The following is a 14,201-nucleotide window of genomic DNA, read 5'->3' on the forward strand; positions in this document are numbered from 1 at the left end:
GCCATATACACACACACATATACACTCATACCCACCCCACCCCACCTGCAACAACCCTGCTCTTTCCTTTTCCTCTGCCTGGGAACCAAAGAGTGTGTGAGGAGAAGAGGAAGAGGGGGAGGGAGTGACAGAAAGATGGAAGAAAGAGAGGGAAAAACTGGGGATCCATCCTCCATCCTCCTCCTCCTGCTTCTTTTTCCTCCCCATCCTCCAGAACGCCTCTGTGACTTGAGGTGGCGCAGCACCGTGTGTGTGCGTGTGTGTGTGATGTGTGTTAATTGCCTCCCGAGAGTGCAGTGTCCGTACTAATGTTAGATCTCCTCAATCAGCCTATGTGCGTGCTACACACACTGCTGCTGCAGCCCCCCCCCCCCCCCCCCCCGTTCTAATCCCCCCCTCCCTCCGACTGCACTGAGATTCATGCACAGTTATGTCAATGCTCTCTGCCACTTTTCTCCCATACACTATACGATGTATATGTGCGTAAAGACATGTGGAGACAGAAATGAGGAGGAGAGGAAGGAGGGAGGGAGGGAGAGTGGGGGGGGGAGGCCATAAATCTGATTTTTAATGGAAGGATCGAAAAGGACAGAACAATCAGGAAAACAAGGCAGGCTCAGACAAAGACCTGAGGACGGGGGGACGAAGAGAGAAAAGAGAGAGAAGTGGGGGGGGGGGGAGAAGAGAGTGCGGCACACTTCTGGTGAACAGCTAGTGTAATATTGTCTCTTCCACAGTAATGGAAGAAGAGGGGGGGTAAAGGGGGAGCGTAGAAATGGGGAGGGAGGAGGGAGAGCATCGAAAAAAGGAGAGTGCACTATAAAAGTGAATGAATTCTGCTGCAGTAAAAGAGCCAGAGTTATTTGCTCTCTCTCTCTCTCTCTCAGTCAGATTATTCGCCCGCGAGCTGCATCGACATCCGTGGGAGGGGAGGGGGGTCTGTGTGTCTGTGTGTATTGGGGTGGGGGGTGGGGGGGTGCGTGCTTCAGAAAAAGACACACGTAAAGAAGAAAAAGCCTATACATGCACCGTATCTGTTGTTAACCTTTTTCTCTATTCAAAGAAATGCACCACTGCCCCCCACCTCCTCCTCCTCCTCCTCCTCCTCCCCCCCTCCTCTCCTGTGAGCTCTCCCACCGGCCCTCCCCCCCTCCCAACGCTCTCCCTCCCTCTCTCTTCCTCTCTCCCTCACTTTCTCTTCCTCGCTCGCTCTCATATTCCGCATAAAGGAATCACATTTCATTGAAGGAGCAGAATCAAGGCTTCACTTCTCCTTCTCCTTCCTCTTCCTCTCCTTCCTCACAACACGGTCTTATTCCGATGTGGTGCCCCCTCCCCCCTCTCTCTCTCCTTCTCTCTCTCTATCCATCACTCTTATTCTCTCTGCCTCTTCTGTCCCCCCTTTTCCCCTCTACTCTTTGCATTTTTGCTCTAACGCACCATTTTCTCTCATTCTTTCTCTCTTTCCTGTCCCATCCCCCCTCCCCCTCCCAAAGTAAGATTCTTTCACTTTGGGGTAACTCTCTCCTCCTCTCTCTCCCCAACAGACTTTTTGCTTTCTGTCATGTGGGACACTGCAGATGTTCTGTCTTACATGTTACTAGTGTTTACTCTGTTGTCCTGCTCTCTCCTCTGCACTTGTTTTCTCTTTTTTTGTCTCTTTTTCGTTCATGGAAAAGTTAGCTGTCTCTCTTCAGGTCTTGTTTTGACATTAAGTTTCTTTTTTTTAAATCTTATTTTGATTTTTTTTTCTTTTTACATTTTGGAAATACTGGAGAAAAGACTTTTCAACTCTCAGGTAAGGTTCACTAAGATTGAGGCTACTGCATGGGTAAAGAATAAAAAATAATATTTAAGACTGTGCACAGCTTGACAATAAAAATAAATGGATGTATTTTGTGTGCACACAGCAGAAACATCCAGTAACTAAGGCGTTAAATGCTGCTTTACTTTTTTTTCTCAAGTATTTGCTGCAGGATCTCTGACAAGAAAAATCCTGCACTCATGAGTTTTTGTGTTGCACTGCATCATTACGCCAAAGTTTGTATTGCCATGTGTTAACAACACTAATTTCATCAGAAACTTTAACAAAAAACTAACAAAACAGAAAAACTGCACCAAACAGACTGTTTGAAAGTGAGGTCAGGCGGGGAGAGTGTAAAATGCACACTCAGCTGTGTCCTGTGGGTCTGTCCAGCAGGGACCGCTTGTGTTGTGAGGTAGGTTGGATTTCAGCACCATGGACAGCGGCACACTCGCTCTCTCCGGGACAAACTCCCTCCAACAGGATCTTAAACTTTTTCAGCGCAGCTCCTGTGATCTCACTGGGAAACTTTTATCCATTAGATGATTTCCTTTTCTTTCTTTTTTTTGCTTTTTTTGCTTCACTTTGTAACTCAGCGCCCTGACTTGTGCTTCATAGTCAGTTGTAGCTTCTTGGCAAACTGCTGAATATTTTATACACAGACAGCCACAAGTTTGTAACTGTGGTTAAATGGCTTTTTGTTCCCTGGGAACCATGCGTGGTGAGTTTATTGATTTCATATATTTGCTTAAGTGTTCCTTCATGTAATTTGGGTGTTAATTGGGGCAGGGTGTAATGGGGGTCTTCTCACATTTACCCACAATTAATTACATTGCTACCTCTCAAATTTTAAGTTTGAGTGAAAGCAGTTGTCAACAAGGCCGGATGGCTGATCTTAAGGAGCTCAGGGCATGAGAGTTGAGTGCGTTCTAGCTGGATGTTCTGCAGGTTTCAGTTTGATACAGGGGAGGTATAAGCACATCTCTTTAAGAGTCAGCGTCAGCACTTTGATCACTGACAGCAGTGCAATGCTGGCTTGGAAAAAAAGACCCACAAAATATCACAAAGTGGGGGAGGGGGGGGTGCAGCAGGAGGAGAGGTATGGAGCTAGGGGATGGAGGGTAGAGAAAGTCAGCATCGGGTGTAAAATGGAGGAATGAAGGCGAGATCCAGTGCAGATGGAAAAAGACACAGAGGTGAGAAGGAAGGCAGAGGGGGGGTGTGCATGAGGAAGAAGCTAAAAACTGAGCGAGAGGCAGTAGGAGGAGGAAGGGGGAGCAGAGAAGAGAAGAGGTACAATCCCCCACCACCGCCACCTCGCTCTCTGTCTCTCTCCTGCAGCATTTCCTGCCTTGGCCACCATGTCCTGCACCACCCTGCTACCACTACCTCACCACTGCACACACACACACACACACACACACAAGTATGCAGGAGAGGAAGGGAGGGAGGGGGAGATACATCCATACACATGCACACACACCTGAGAGGAGCAAACGGGCTAAGAAAAGCAAAATGAGGCTTAATCATTATAAAGCATTAGAGAGAAGAGATCATTCCTGCAGTGGACTGATAGAGAGAGGGAGAGAGGGAGCGTGCACATGGCTCATGCACGAAAGCTGCACTGACGCTAATATATATTAGCAGAAACACTGCAGCAAGAGGGGGAGGGAGCACAGGATTATGGGATGCATTGACTGTGAGGTACCAGCAGCAGTAACTGGGAGTGGGGGGGCACACACACTAGAGAGAGAGAGACAGAGAAGGCAAGGGAGAAATTTGGAGGAGTGCTGACTGCGCGGAAAAGACCCAGCAGTTGGCAGAAAAAGCAAAAACCTTTACCAATCACACAGGGGGGAGAGATAGGGGGAGTGAGATGAGATGAGATGGAGAAGGGGGGAGTGTTGGGAAGAGGAAGGACAGAAAAGGAAAGGATCAAAAGACTGTGTGCGTCAGGGGGGAGAGGGAGGGGGCGCTGTGCTGTGGGTAAGGTAGAGAGGGAAGAGAGAGGGTGTTGGGGAAATGAAAGAGGGGAGGAAAAAGTGGGGAAGGAGAGGCAGACAGAAAAAGACCTTGCAGTGGCTGGAGAGGGAGGGTTGTGGGTGGTGGCTGGGGAGGGAAGGAGGTGTACACATGGTGTGCAATACTAATAAGAGGAATAGAGAGAGTGAAGTGATTAAGATAGGGGAGGAGAGAAAGGAAAACAAGTGCAGGGATGTAAAACAGACGTACAGCTGAGCTGAATGGCAAATGTAGCCTACCACTGGGGAGAAGGAGGGCATTGCAGGCAAGTGTGTAGCTGTGTGTGTGTGTGGTTGTGTGTGTGTGTGTGTGTGTGTGTGTGTGTGTGTGTGTGTGTGTGTGTGTGTGTGAGGGTGAGAAAGAGAGAGAGGGAGCACGAATTACGTATGTGTTTCTGGTGCACAGCCATTTTTTTCCCCACCCGCTACCTCATCAAAGGATGTAACCACAAGGCTTCATGCTGTTCCATCCATATCGCCTCCCTCCCTCCCTCCTCTCCTCCTCATTCCTTCACCCCCACCTCTACCTTATCTCACTCTCTTTTCTCTCACGCACTCCCCAGTGTTGAGGAGACCCCAACAGGACAAAGCGAGGCACTGCAGCGCGGTGAAAAGCACTGCGGTCACCTCCCCTTTTAGTGCGGTGTCACACCACACACTGTCCTCTCCTCTCCCCCCTCGGACTGTCATTGCACCTCACGGTGAAACTCACATTCTGCCAGGAGTGGAGAGAATAGACAAGATACGGTGCTCGTGCACGTGCGGGAACGTTGGTGGGAGGTAGGTGGCGTATGAATTGAGTAAATAAGAATGAAAACAGCAGGAAATGCATGAATGGACGGAGTGGAGAGACAAAAACAGACAGGGTGTGTATGCAGATAAAAACAGAGAGCAAGGCCACACAATGACCCAGCAGCTCTGAGACAGCTCGTGTAAACAGAGGAGGGGAAGAAAAAAAAAACAGGCATTTCTCATCATAATAAAGCTCACCAGTGGCCAATTCCCAGAACATGAATTAAATAGCCAATCAATTAAGCAAGCAGAGAGGAAATCTACCAGAGGCGGCCCCTCCACTCAGCAACACCAGCAGAGATCTCCAGGGGCTGACCAATCCACACATACTGCACCAACACCCCCTCGGGGGTCTAGCCTGGTGTATATTGGTCAAGCCCCCCACCCCCTCAGAAGTTGCCGCTGCTGCTCTCTTGTCATGATCGCCACCAGCCACCTTTTTTTTTCTTTCATGAGGGTAAGAATCATATTGGCTGCTGTTTTTCTCCTTTTAGCTAGCAGGGGATGATTAATACATAAGGCAATTTTCAGGAATAGAGCAGCAGCAATGAAGCCTGTAATAGAGCCCTGAAAGCTCAGTCAGTGTCCATGACTAAAATCCTTCCTGCCCACAGGAGGACAGATGCTGAGATATTTCAGATAGATATTCCCACTGTGTGAGACCTCACTGGTGACAGAGGGGATGTGAGAGGGGAAGAAGTGATGGGAGAAGAGGTGGTAAAGCTCCTTTCAAGGATCAATGGCTGGTGTAAGAGAGGTCAGAAAAATCCCAAAGCACTGAGTGCAGGGAGGGAGAGGAAAACACACACACACACACACACATACGGTGGGATAGTGTGTCATGTCGGGAAGGAACTCTATTTTTGGACGTGGATAAATCCGAGCTAATATCCCTCAGTATTCAACTTTAAAATCAGGTTCTTAGGAGACTTTGCATCAAGAGCAAATATATTTAACCTCCACACCTCCCATCCCTCTCTCTCTCTCTCTCTCTCTCTCTCAGGTCATTTAAACCTGTCTACACCTAATTAATGACACTGCCCTCCCCGCATAATTAGGACCATTATGATCCAGCGGTGCAGTAGGCCAGACAGACAAACGGGGACGAGGAGAAGAAGTATTACGAGCACTGATAGCCGACATGTGAACTAGCCGGTGATTGAACACAGAGAGGTGGGGGGGGGGGGTCAAACATGAGCATCCAAACAGATGAGAAGGAGGGAGAGAAGTTGGAGTTTTTAATGGGAGCAAAGGAGATGAGAGAAGATAAGAGGTGAAGCCCGAGGTGAAGCTTCAAGGTCAAGGCTTCAGGGTTTTTTTGGAAAGAAGTGTAATCGGGTAATAAATGAGTTGAAGGGCAGAGGGAAAGTTCTCCTAAGTGACGCTAGACGAGGAAGAAACCATCACATCCAAGGAGAGAGGAAGGGTCGGAGGCAAAGAACACACACACACACACACCAACCCAGGATACGACAGATGCGTAATTCAATCACAACCTCAAAATAGATTTACCCCCCCACACTGCCACCACTACCCCTCTTCATTGCTTAAACAGCAGTGCCCTCCTTTTCAAGCCCCATCACTACTCTACCAATCACATCCACTGACAACATGCCACTGTCTCTGGTGGGGAGGTTTCTTTTTTTTCACCCCCTCATTCTTTTTTTTTTTTTGCTAAAATCGAAGGGGTGTTTTCTGGGTTACCCTCAATCTAAAAATAGCTCCAGCTGTAGGTTTTATAATGCAGGATTGAGAAGGAGGAGGGAAAGGCAGGGAGAAGAGAGCAAATGGAGGAAGAGAGGCAGAGTTCCCATTAGGGGGAAGAGCAACGCTGGAGCCAGTTAGGAGGGGAGGAAAAAAAAAATTAAAAAGTGAGGCATGCGCTGGGAAGTGGAGGAAGAAGAGGCGTTATGAAACTGGAGACTTGAGTGTGTAATGCAGATGGAGCAGGTTGACAGAGTCTAGACGTTTAACTGCCCCCATAGACTTCCAGGATGAGATCTCTGTGACGCTATGTCCTTCCTTGTGGTTCCACTCCACTACCCCACCGCTCTCATAACCCCCCCATCCCTTCCTCACACCTTCCTCTCCCTCTCCCTTGTATATGTGTATGTGTGTGTTTGTGTGTCACCCTCGCCCTCCTCATGTGGTTCCTTTATCAAACCTCCATTTCAGGCCTTGACACCTACCCAGTGCTGCCACGAAGCAGACACACACAGACACAAACACACACTGAAGGAGCATGCCAGGAAAACAAATGCATGCATAGTAGGATATATACAAAAAGCACAAAGCAGCTCACACATGGAAAGTCAAGCAGACACTTACACACACGCACTTACACACACACATTCCTCTCAGAGGCATGAAACTGCTCTGATCTTGTGGTGGAGATGGGGAAACACCCACCATTTGTGCGATGAGGAATGTCAGGATTTACTAAATGAAATTTTCAGGCATCATACCAGTGGATAATAATTCAAAGCTGACTGTGTTAAAGTACAGTTATATTTGTATCACAGCAGCAATAAATACAATAAAAACTAAGGAGGATGCTTATGATTTCAATTTGAACACATCATTTTGATTCCTCCTGATACTGATCAATACACACACATGCTAAAGGGGGGGAAATCGCAGTTCAAGTGCATTAAACGATACTTGTTGAATGTAGGTTTGACGCTGTATTTCCCTTTTTCTCCCTCTCCAATAGAGCTGCTACGTTATCAGACGATAAAGGCAGAATAAAGCGACCAAAATACAGACATATACACAGACACGGTTAATACTCACTTGCTTTTGGTTCAGGTTCGTTTCGAGTGCGCGCAGAAACACGCACATCAAGCTTAAAGATCAATCAAAATGTAGTTTTCTTTGTTAGATCGCTCTTTCTTATGATTTCAGAGAGTATCCAGTTTCTCGCAGGCATTCAGTTGATCTTTTTTGTCTCCCCGATTATAATAAATCAAAATAGGATTGCGCGCGTCTGTTGCTGAAAATCTCGTTTTGACACCGTGGTAGCCGAATGTTACTTAGAGCTTATGGTCATGCTGATGATGGCAAAGGGATGATTCTTTTCGGATGAAATGAAGCAGAAGGTCCCCCTGAAAATGAAAACTGGCTTTATCTTTTCTTTTCTTTTTTTTTGGCTTTTTCTTTCTTTCTTTCTTTCTTTTTTTTGGCTTGTTTGCTATTTCCCTCGATCTCAGAGCCCCCTCTCCCACCTCTTTGTTACAGCCAAAAAATAATTGCCAGCCTTTGTTACAGTGTCTCTACGCTTCCAGGCACAGGGTGTAGCTACCATTCAGCTCTTCTTCTGTCTCTCCCCCTTTTCCAAATGTTTAAATAGGAGATGCAGCCCTGTAGACACCCCTCTCTTTGCCTTTCCCTCTCTGTGACTGTCTCTGTTCCGTTGGAAGAGCGTCACCTTCTGCACTATTTTTTTCCTCAGACGATACATGTGGGCGGATTAGAGAACAAGACAGAGGGGTGGGAGGACCCCGGTGAATACAGAGGCTAATTCTCATATGGCTGCTGAACTTCATAAATATGCTGTAAACAGACATACGCGCACGCACGCGCACGGGCGGCTACAATAGAGAGAGGATTGTGTCATCAGTTTAATTGGCTCTTTTTTCCTGTTTCTCTCTGTCTCTCTCTCTTTAGCCCATATAGCCCACACATGCTCACTCTGCTGGAGGGACGCACAAACACCATTTTGTCTACAGGTTTCCAGCCTTGACTCTGGCGTGGCTGACATCAGCAGTCATGTGGTGGTATAGCAGAGAAGCAGGTGGGTTATGAGACAGTGTGGAGTAATATGGTGAATAATAACTGTAGTGGAGCAATGTGAAGAAGAAATCACTGTTTTTGTGTCACATTATTTCAGTTGTCTTATTTAAAAATAATAATAATTAAAAAAAAAAAAAAAGAAAAAAGAAAAGAATGAAAGTGGAAACAAACAAATAACTCCCTATTTGCAGACTGTTCCTGCAGGAGGCCCTGCTAGTCAGAGCCAGTGTTTAAGTAGAAGTACCATGATCAGCAAAATGTTGCTGATGCACTTATCGACAGGAAGCTCAAAGTAAGTGCAACATTGCCTCATGAAAATTACAACAGTTGTAAAAGGGCAAAGGCTACTGCTAGGCACATGTAGCCTAGCACTTTCCTTTGACCACAAAATGTTCTTGGGAGAGCAAAGAGCAGACAGAAAATTGATGAGAAAAGGGAAGATGGGTTTTTAAAGTGCATTTAGAATTAGCACAGACGACATTATGTTGCTGTTAGTTAACTATTTCACATTGAAAAGGACATTTTTGTAAAAAAAAGAAAAAGAAAAAGAAAGAAAGAAAAGAAAGAGCTTTACTTGTTAATTCATTATATTTCTGACCCTTTCCCAAATGGGAATACAGCTGGCATTCAGGTCTACACTGTCTCACTGTCTAAAATTGTGTTCAGACAGTCGACCATTCAAAGAAACTACTGAGAAAAGGTCAGGCTTCCTCGGACTGCGAGGGTAGCTACAGTGCAAAACACTGAGCTTCCTGCCTTCCTTCAAAAAGTTGCATTATTCACAAAACGCTGTTTAAGAATTCATACACTAAAAATATGGCATTCGTGTCATAGGAGACAGCGCTTTTTGTGTTCTTCATATCTTATTTCATATCTCACTATAAAGAGGTCTATGAGGAAGACATAACATGCTTATGGGTCAAGGGGCTGGTCACTGCTGCCCTTGACCCATAAGCATGTTATGTCTTCCTCATAGACCTCTTTATAGTGAGAAAATATGAAGAACACAAAAAGCGCTGTCTCCTAGATGACACGAATGCCGGTCATATGAAACATTGACAGCATATTTAAATGGCAATATGTATTAATTTGGTATAGCTCCTTTTTATTTCATGTATTTTCAATGTGTAATACTTACTTAAACCATAAGTGGCTGCTAGCCAGCATCGCTACCACAGGTTAAAAGCTCTTTTTAACTACTTGGCACTAGATCACTCTCTGTCCATTTACAACCCTCTGAAACCCCAGCAGCTCTGCGTACAGTCAGATGAATACAGAATTTAGGTAATTCAAGCTGTTAATACAGCAGCCACAAACTTTCCAGGGAAATGTGTAGCCAGATAGTAAGTAAAACACTGTATGTGTGTTAAAGGTAACAAAATGATAAAACAAGAGGAGCACATGTTATGGCAGTCCATCAAATAGTCATTAAGTCATTAATTCATCCTCTGGGGATCCTTTTTTTGTGTGTGCAGAATTTCATGACAATGGCCCATATTGCATCCAATAACCATTATTTTGAAATATTTCAGTTTGGACCAAAGTAGTGGAACAAACTGCTGAAACGTCAGTCCATAGAGCTGCACTACAGCTACCAGCTACAGAGTCTACTAAGAGCTCCATCTCATCTCCTTCTTCACTGTCATTTTTATGACTAAGCTCTATTAGCATGAACTAAGAGCAAAATCAATTGCATGTTCAGCTCAGACTCCATCACCGCTCGCAAAGGCCCGTGCATAAAAGCCAATCTCCACTAAAAGTGAATCCACCCTCGGACCAGCACAGATGAGCAGGAAGTCATCCACAGAAAGTAGCTGACACTGTTTCTTCATCAACCTGCATAAATACTGAATGTTCAACTTTGTACCAACTAAGAGTGAGCATTAGTCAACACAGGCACATCCACAGTCAGTCTCTTGGCGGCAGCATAGTGCAGGTCATGCATAAGGAAGTAGTGAGCCGAAGACTTTAGGAGATATTATGTGGTCAAGAGAAGATTCTCAAGCCCTGAAAGAGATGGAAACAGCTCCGTATGGTGTCCTCCACTTCTTTGGTTTACTAATATTTCAAGAAAATGTCATGATCATAATTGGCTAGGTGGACTAAAGACGAAAAAGGACAGCAACAGACAGAAAGAAGCCTTTAAAAATACATAATTTGCCTTGTATCTCTTATCCTGTATAGCTACTGTATTATTAGCATGGATGGAGGCTGCATCATAAGGTAAACAGAAAGGGACCATTGGCCTTGAAGATGCAGCAGCTGCCTGACAATGAGAAACTGGTGGTTCAATAATCTTTATTGATGTTGTCCATCACCAATTGAGGAACAGTGTCTACTGGCTCGCCACTCCTCGTGTTCAGAAATGAAAAATGTGTCTTCACAGATCAAACTCGGAGTGATGTTCAGGCCTATAACATATTTTATGTTCAGTGGACGGTGGTTGTACCGGGATATGAAATTGCATTTTGGTATGTGAACTAAACAAATCAAACTTTGCTGAGGTGCTGTATAATAGCGGCGTGTTTGAAAACCCACAGACCACACAGCAAATGTCAATATTGACTCGAATCACTTTGGAGACAGAAACCATGTGCAGTTGTCGGGAAGACTACAAGCAACATTTTTATTGAATTATGAGCCAAGTGCCACGGAGGCAGCAGTAGCCATTCCTCCAGTCACATTATGAGATTTGGATGTAGGTCTATTACCATGTTATTTCCAGCACTGCAGGTATTAAGAGGAATATTCCAGCAGGCCGGTCTGTAAAGAGACTAGCCCTCCAGAGTCTTGTTTAACACCTTCATTTGGTCTCTATTTTCTGCAAATTTGTCAGGAAGTATCTGATTAACTGATTCATTTACAAATTAAAAGACGCAACTGTAGTACTATTGTGAAATGTACTGAAAACTCAGATGATATTTTTACCTCACTAACATGATAGTTTCATATAGACAGCGTTGACTCAGGCCAATATTGCATTCAGTCACAACATAGGCCTGAAAATCATCCCAAAAGACACCAAACTAAATCTATTGCCAGATGAGATGAAATAATGTTTTGGCTTCATTTAAACAAAAATGAAATGAACTGTGTAGTTCTGTTTGTTGTCACACTGTAGTCAAGCAGTGAAAGGATGGATGGATGGAGTAATCAGTGAATAACGACTAAAACACTGTGAGGCTTTGTAAAATCAAATGTCCTTCTAATAAAATCAATCATGTTGTTCAATAAAGTTGAAAAATGACTCTTTTTTTTACTCTGTCCAAGACTGAGATGACAGTTTTTCTCCTGCATGTTGCTACTAAGGCCTATGTCATTTTAAAGAAGCTTCATTGTGTTATGGTTTACTTTTACACATTGTTCAGAATGGTTCATTGTAAGAATTCACTAGGCCCAAAAATATATCATATCATAATTTGCATTTATAAAACTAGTTTGGTTTAGATGAATTTAGAAGCTTTTGGGGATAAAATGTCATGGTCTTCAGGATGCTAAAAGAAGAATGAAATATTTGTCCAGGACATTACTGCGATCAATAACCAGGATACTGTTGCACATGTGAAAGCACCGACTGATAGATACACAGAGGAAGTTTCACAGAGCAACAAAACTGTAAGTGCCAAAAGAACTGTAACAGAAGAAGGAAACGTTGAATGCAAGGCCTTTTCATATTGTCATTTTGGTGAAAATAGCACAATCATATCTGTTGAAATAAAGGTGCAATTATTTGTATTCATTTTGGTATTCAATACAATGTAATTGATGTATAATCCCTGCAAACTCAATCACATAACATGTGAAATTTGAAAATTATTCAATAAAATGTCATAATAACTGATATTTTGTTGAGTTGATCCAATCTGTTTCTGGCAGTTTTGAAAACAGAGTACATTTTGTAACTTTAAGCATTGTGTTTGTTTGCAGAAAAAGTGAAAACAGAATCTTTATCCAGTTTTACAACAAACTTTTTCGATCGAAGATCTAAAATGTGTATTTTAATAGAAGTTATTGAAGAAGGTGAGTTTATTACATAAGGGAGGCTCACAGCCCCTCAAATGTATTAACAGATTTGGATCACTGATTTTTAATGTGAAACTGCCCTTTCCAATTTAATATCTTGGTCCATTTGTTTTGTAGAAGAGGAGACCTCTTTAAATAAATGGTAGATGGTAAATGGACTTTATTGTGCTTTTCTAGTCTCTTCTAGTCTCCCACTCAAAACGCTTTACAATTTACACTGTTTTTGTGGGATTCACCCCATCACACACACGGTTTGCAGACAATCTTTGGAAGGTAATCATTAACACATCCGGCGACGACACAAGGCCAAGTATGGGTTCAGTGTCTTGTCCAAGGAGCCAGGAATCAAACCGCTGAACTTCCGTTGACTGAACAGCCCGCTTTACCACACAACAATAACCAAATGCAAATACGTTGACAGCAAGTTTAATATCCCTGAATGGACCTTCAGTTATCACAGCAATAAGATGAGGAAATGTAAGCAGTGGCTTGGCTCACAGCACCTCAGGGACATTTCTTAACGTGAAACTCCTTTATTCAGTGTTTTTCTTGGATCTAATCACTGGTTCCATTTGTTTTGGAGAGGAAGAGACCTCTGTGGATCATTCGTCTTCCAGAAAAAGCATCTGACAATGACTGAATCCTAATCAGGAGTAGCTCACTGAACTGTGAAAAGACAACTCTCATAATCCCACGCTACTTTAAGATATTAACAAACTTCATCTTCTGTTATGGTTTGAATTGAAAGAGCACTAGCTGCACAAAAGTAGGTATTTTACATTTAAATGAGGTCAGTGAGCTGATCTCTGTGCAGCATAATCTTCATTTTTAGCTTCAGGCATATCAAACTGAAGTAATCATACAGATTCAAAACTATAATGCTTAATTATTTTTAGTGTAATCCAGATAATATTCTGATATTTTGTCTATGTAGGCTACTAGTGATTTTCAACCACTGTGCTGCGGCACACTAGTGTGAAAGAGAGACCCCCAGATGTTATTGTTAGACAGTGTTTTGCACTGCAAGGAGCACGTTCGATTTCTGTTCAAAGGTTCACCTCTGGCAACTTCTGAAAAGTGCCAATCTTGACATGTTTTATAAGAAAGAGAGACTGACAGCTGTTGAGGAAGGTGAGCCTCTTGTCAGTACCTGTAAGGACATCAGCTTTGTGTTTGTCCAAACAGGCCCAGGTTTCACAGGATAGACAAATTGAGAGACTAAATTTGTATCATACAGTATACTGTATTAGGCTATCATGTGTAATTTTGTTACATTCTTGGTCAGTGTTGTGCCGTGGGATGTTGAACACATCTTTTCAGACTTTTCTCAGAAGCCATTATAGTTCAACTATGCACACACGGAAAATCCGGTGAAAAATGATCTCTGCTGTTCTGTTGCACTACAACCAAAATAGCATTCTGTTTTCCAGTATCTTCTAGAAAACAAAAGGAGACAAGGAAACGTCTTGTCTCAGCATATGAGTCAGTCCCAGTATTCAAATTCATATTCCAACACCGGGGTCTGCTGCTCTGCTTTTCATCTGCCAGAGGCCTTCACAGCATCTGACCCAGCTCCATCCAGAGCCTAATTTAGAGCCTGGAGGCTGCGGACCAAGGGCGCCGGCTTCGTTTTAGCAATATGGGGCACAATGTGCATCAGCTTCTGGGCAGCAAATCACACTGACATACTGTTCCTCAACAATAGCACCATGACTAAGGCCAAAAAAAAAAAAAAAAAAATCTAAATAAAGCCACATAAAATTTGAGGC

General features: G+C 43.8%; 1 protein-coding gene across 3 annotated transcripts in view; it reads right to left on the reverse strand.

Moving 5' to 3' along the window:
• LOC146968062 (voltage-gated potassium channel KCNC1-like) overlaps positions 1 to 8,135 on the reverse strand; it is a 51,238-nt gene extending 43,103 nt beyond the window's left edge. For 2 of the 3 annotated variants that reach the window (XM_085761689.1, XM_085761688.1), the window contains exon 1: positions 7,411 to 8,133. The gene's annotated coding sequence lies outside the window, so the exon portion shown is untranslated. Of the gene's footprint in view, positions 1 to 7,410 lie in introns of all 3 variants that reach the window. The other variant, XM_085761690.1, reaches the window with a different exon arrangement.
• Between the last annotated feature and the right edge of the window lie 6,066 nt (positions 8,136 to 14,201).

This window comes from Trachurus japonicus, chromosome 19, assembly GCF_045865225.1.
Source record: "Trachurus japonicus isolate A0001 chromosome 19, Traja_1.0".
Taxonomy (NCBI): Eukaryota; Metazoa; Chordata; class Actinopteri; order Carangiformes; family Carangidae; genus Trachurus; species Trachurus japonicus.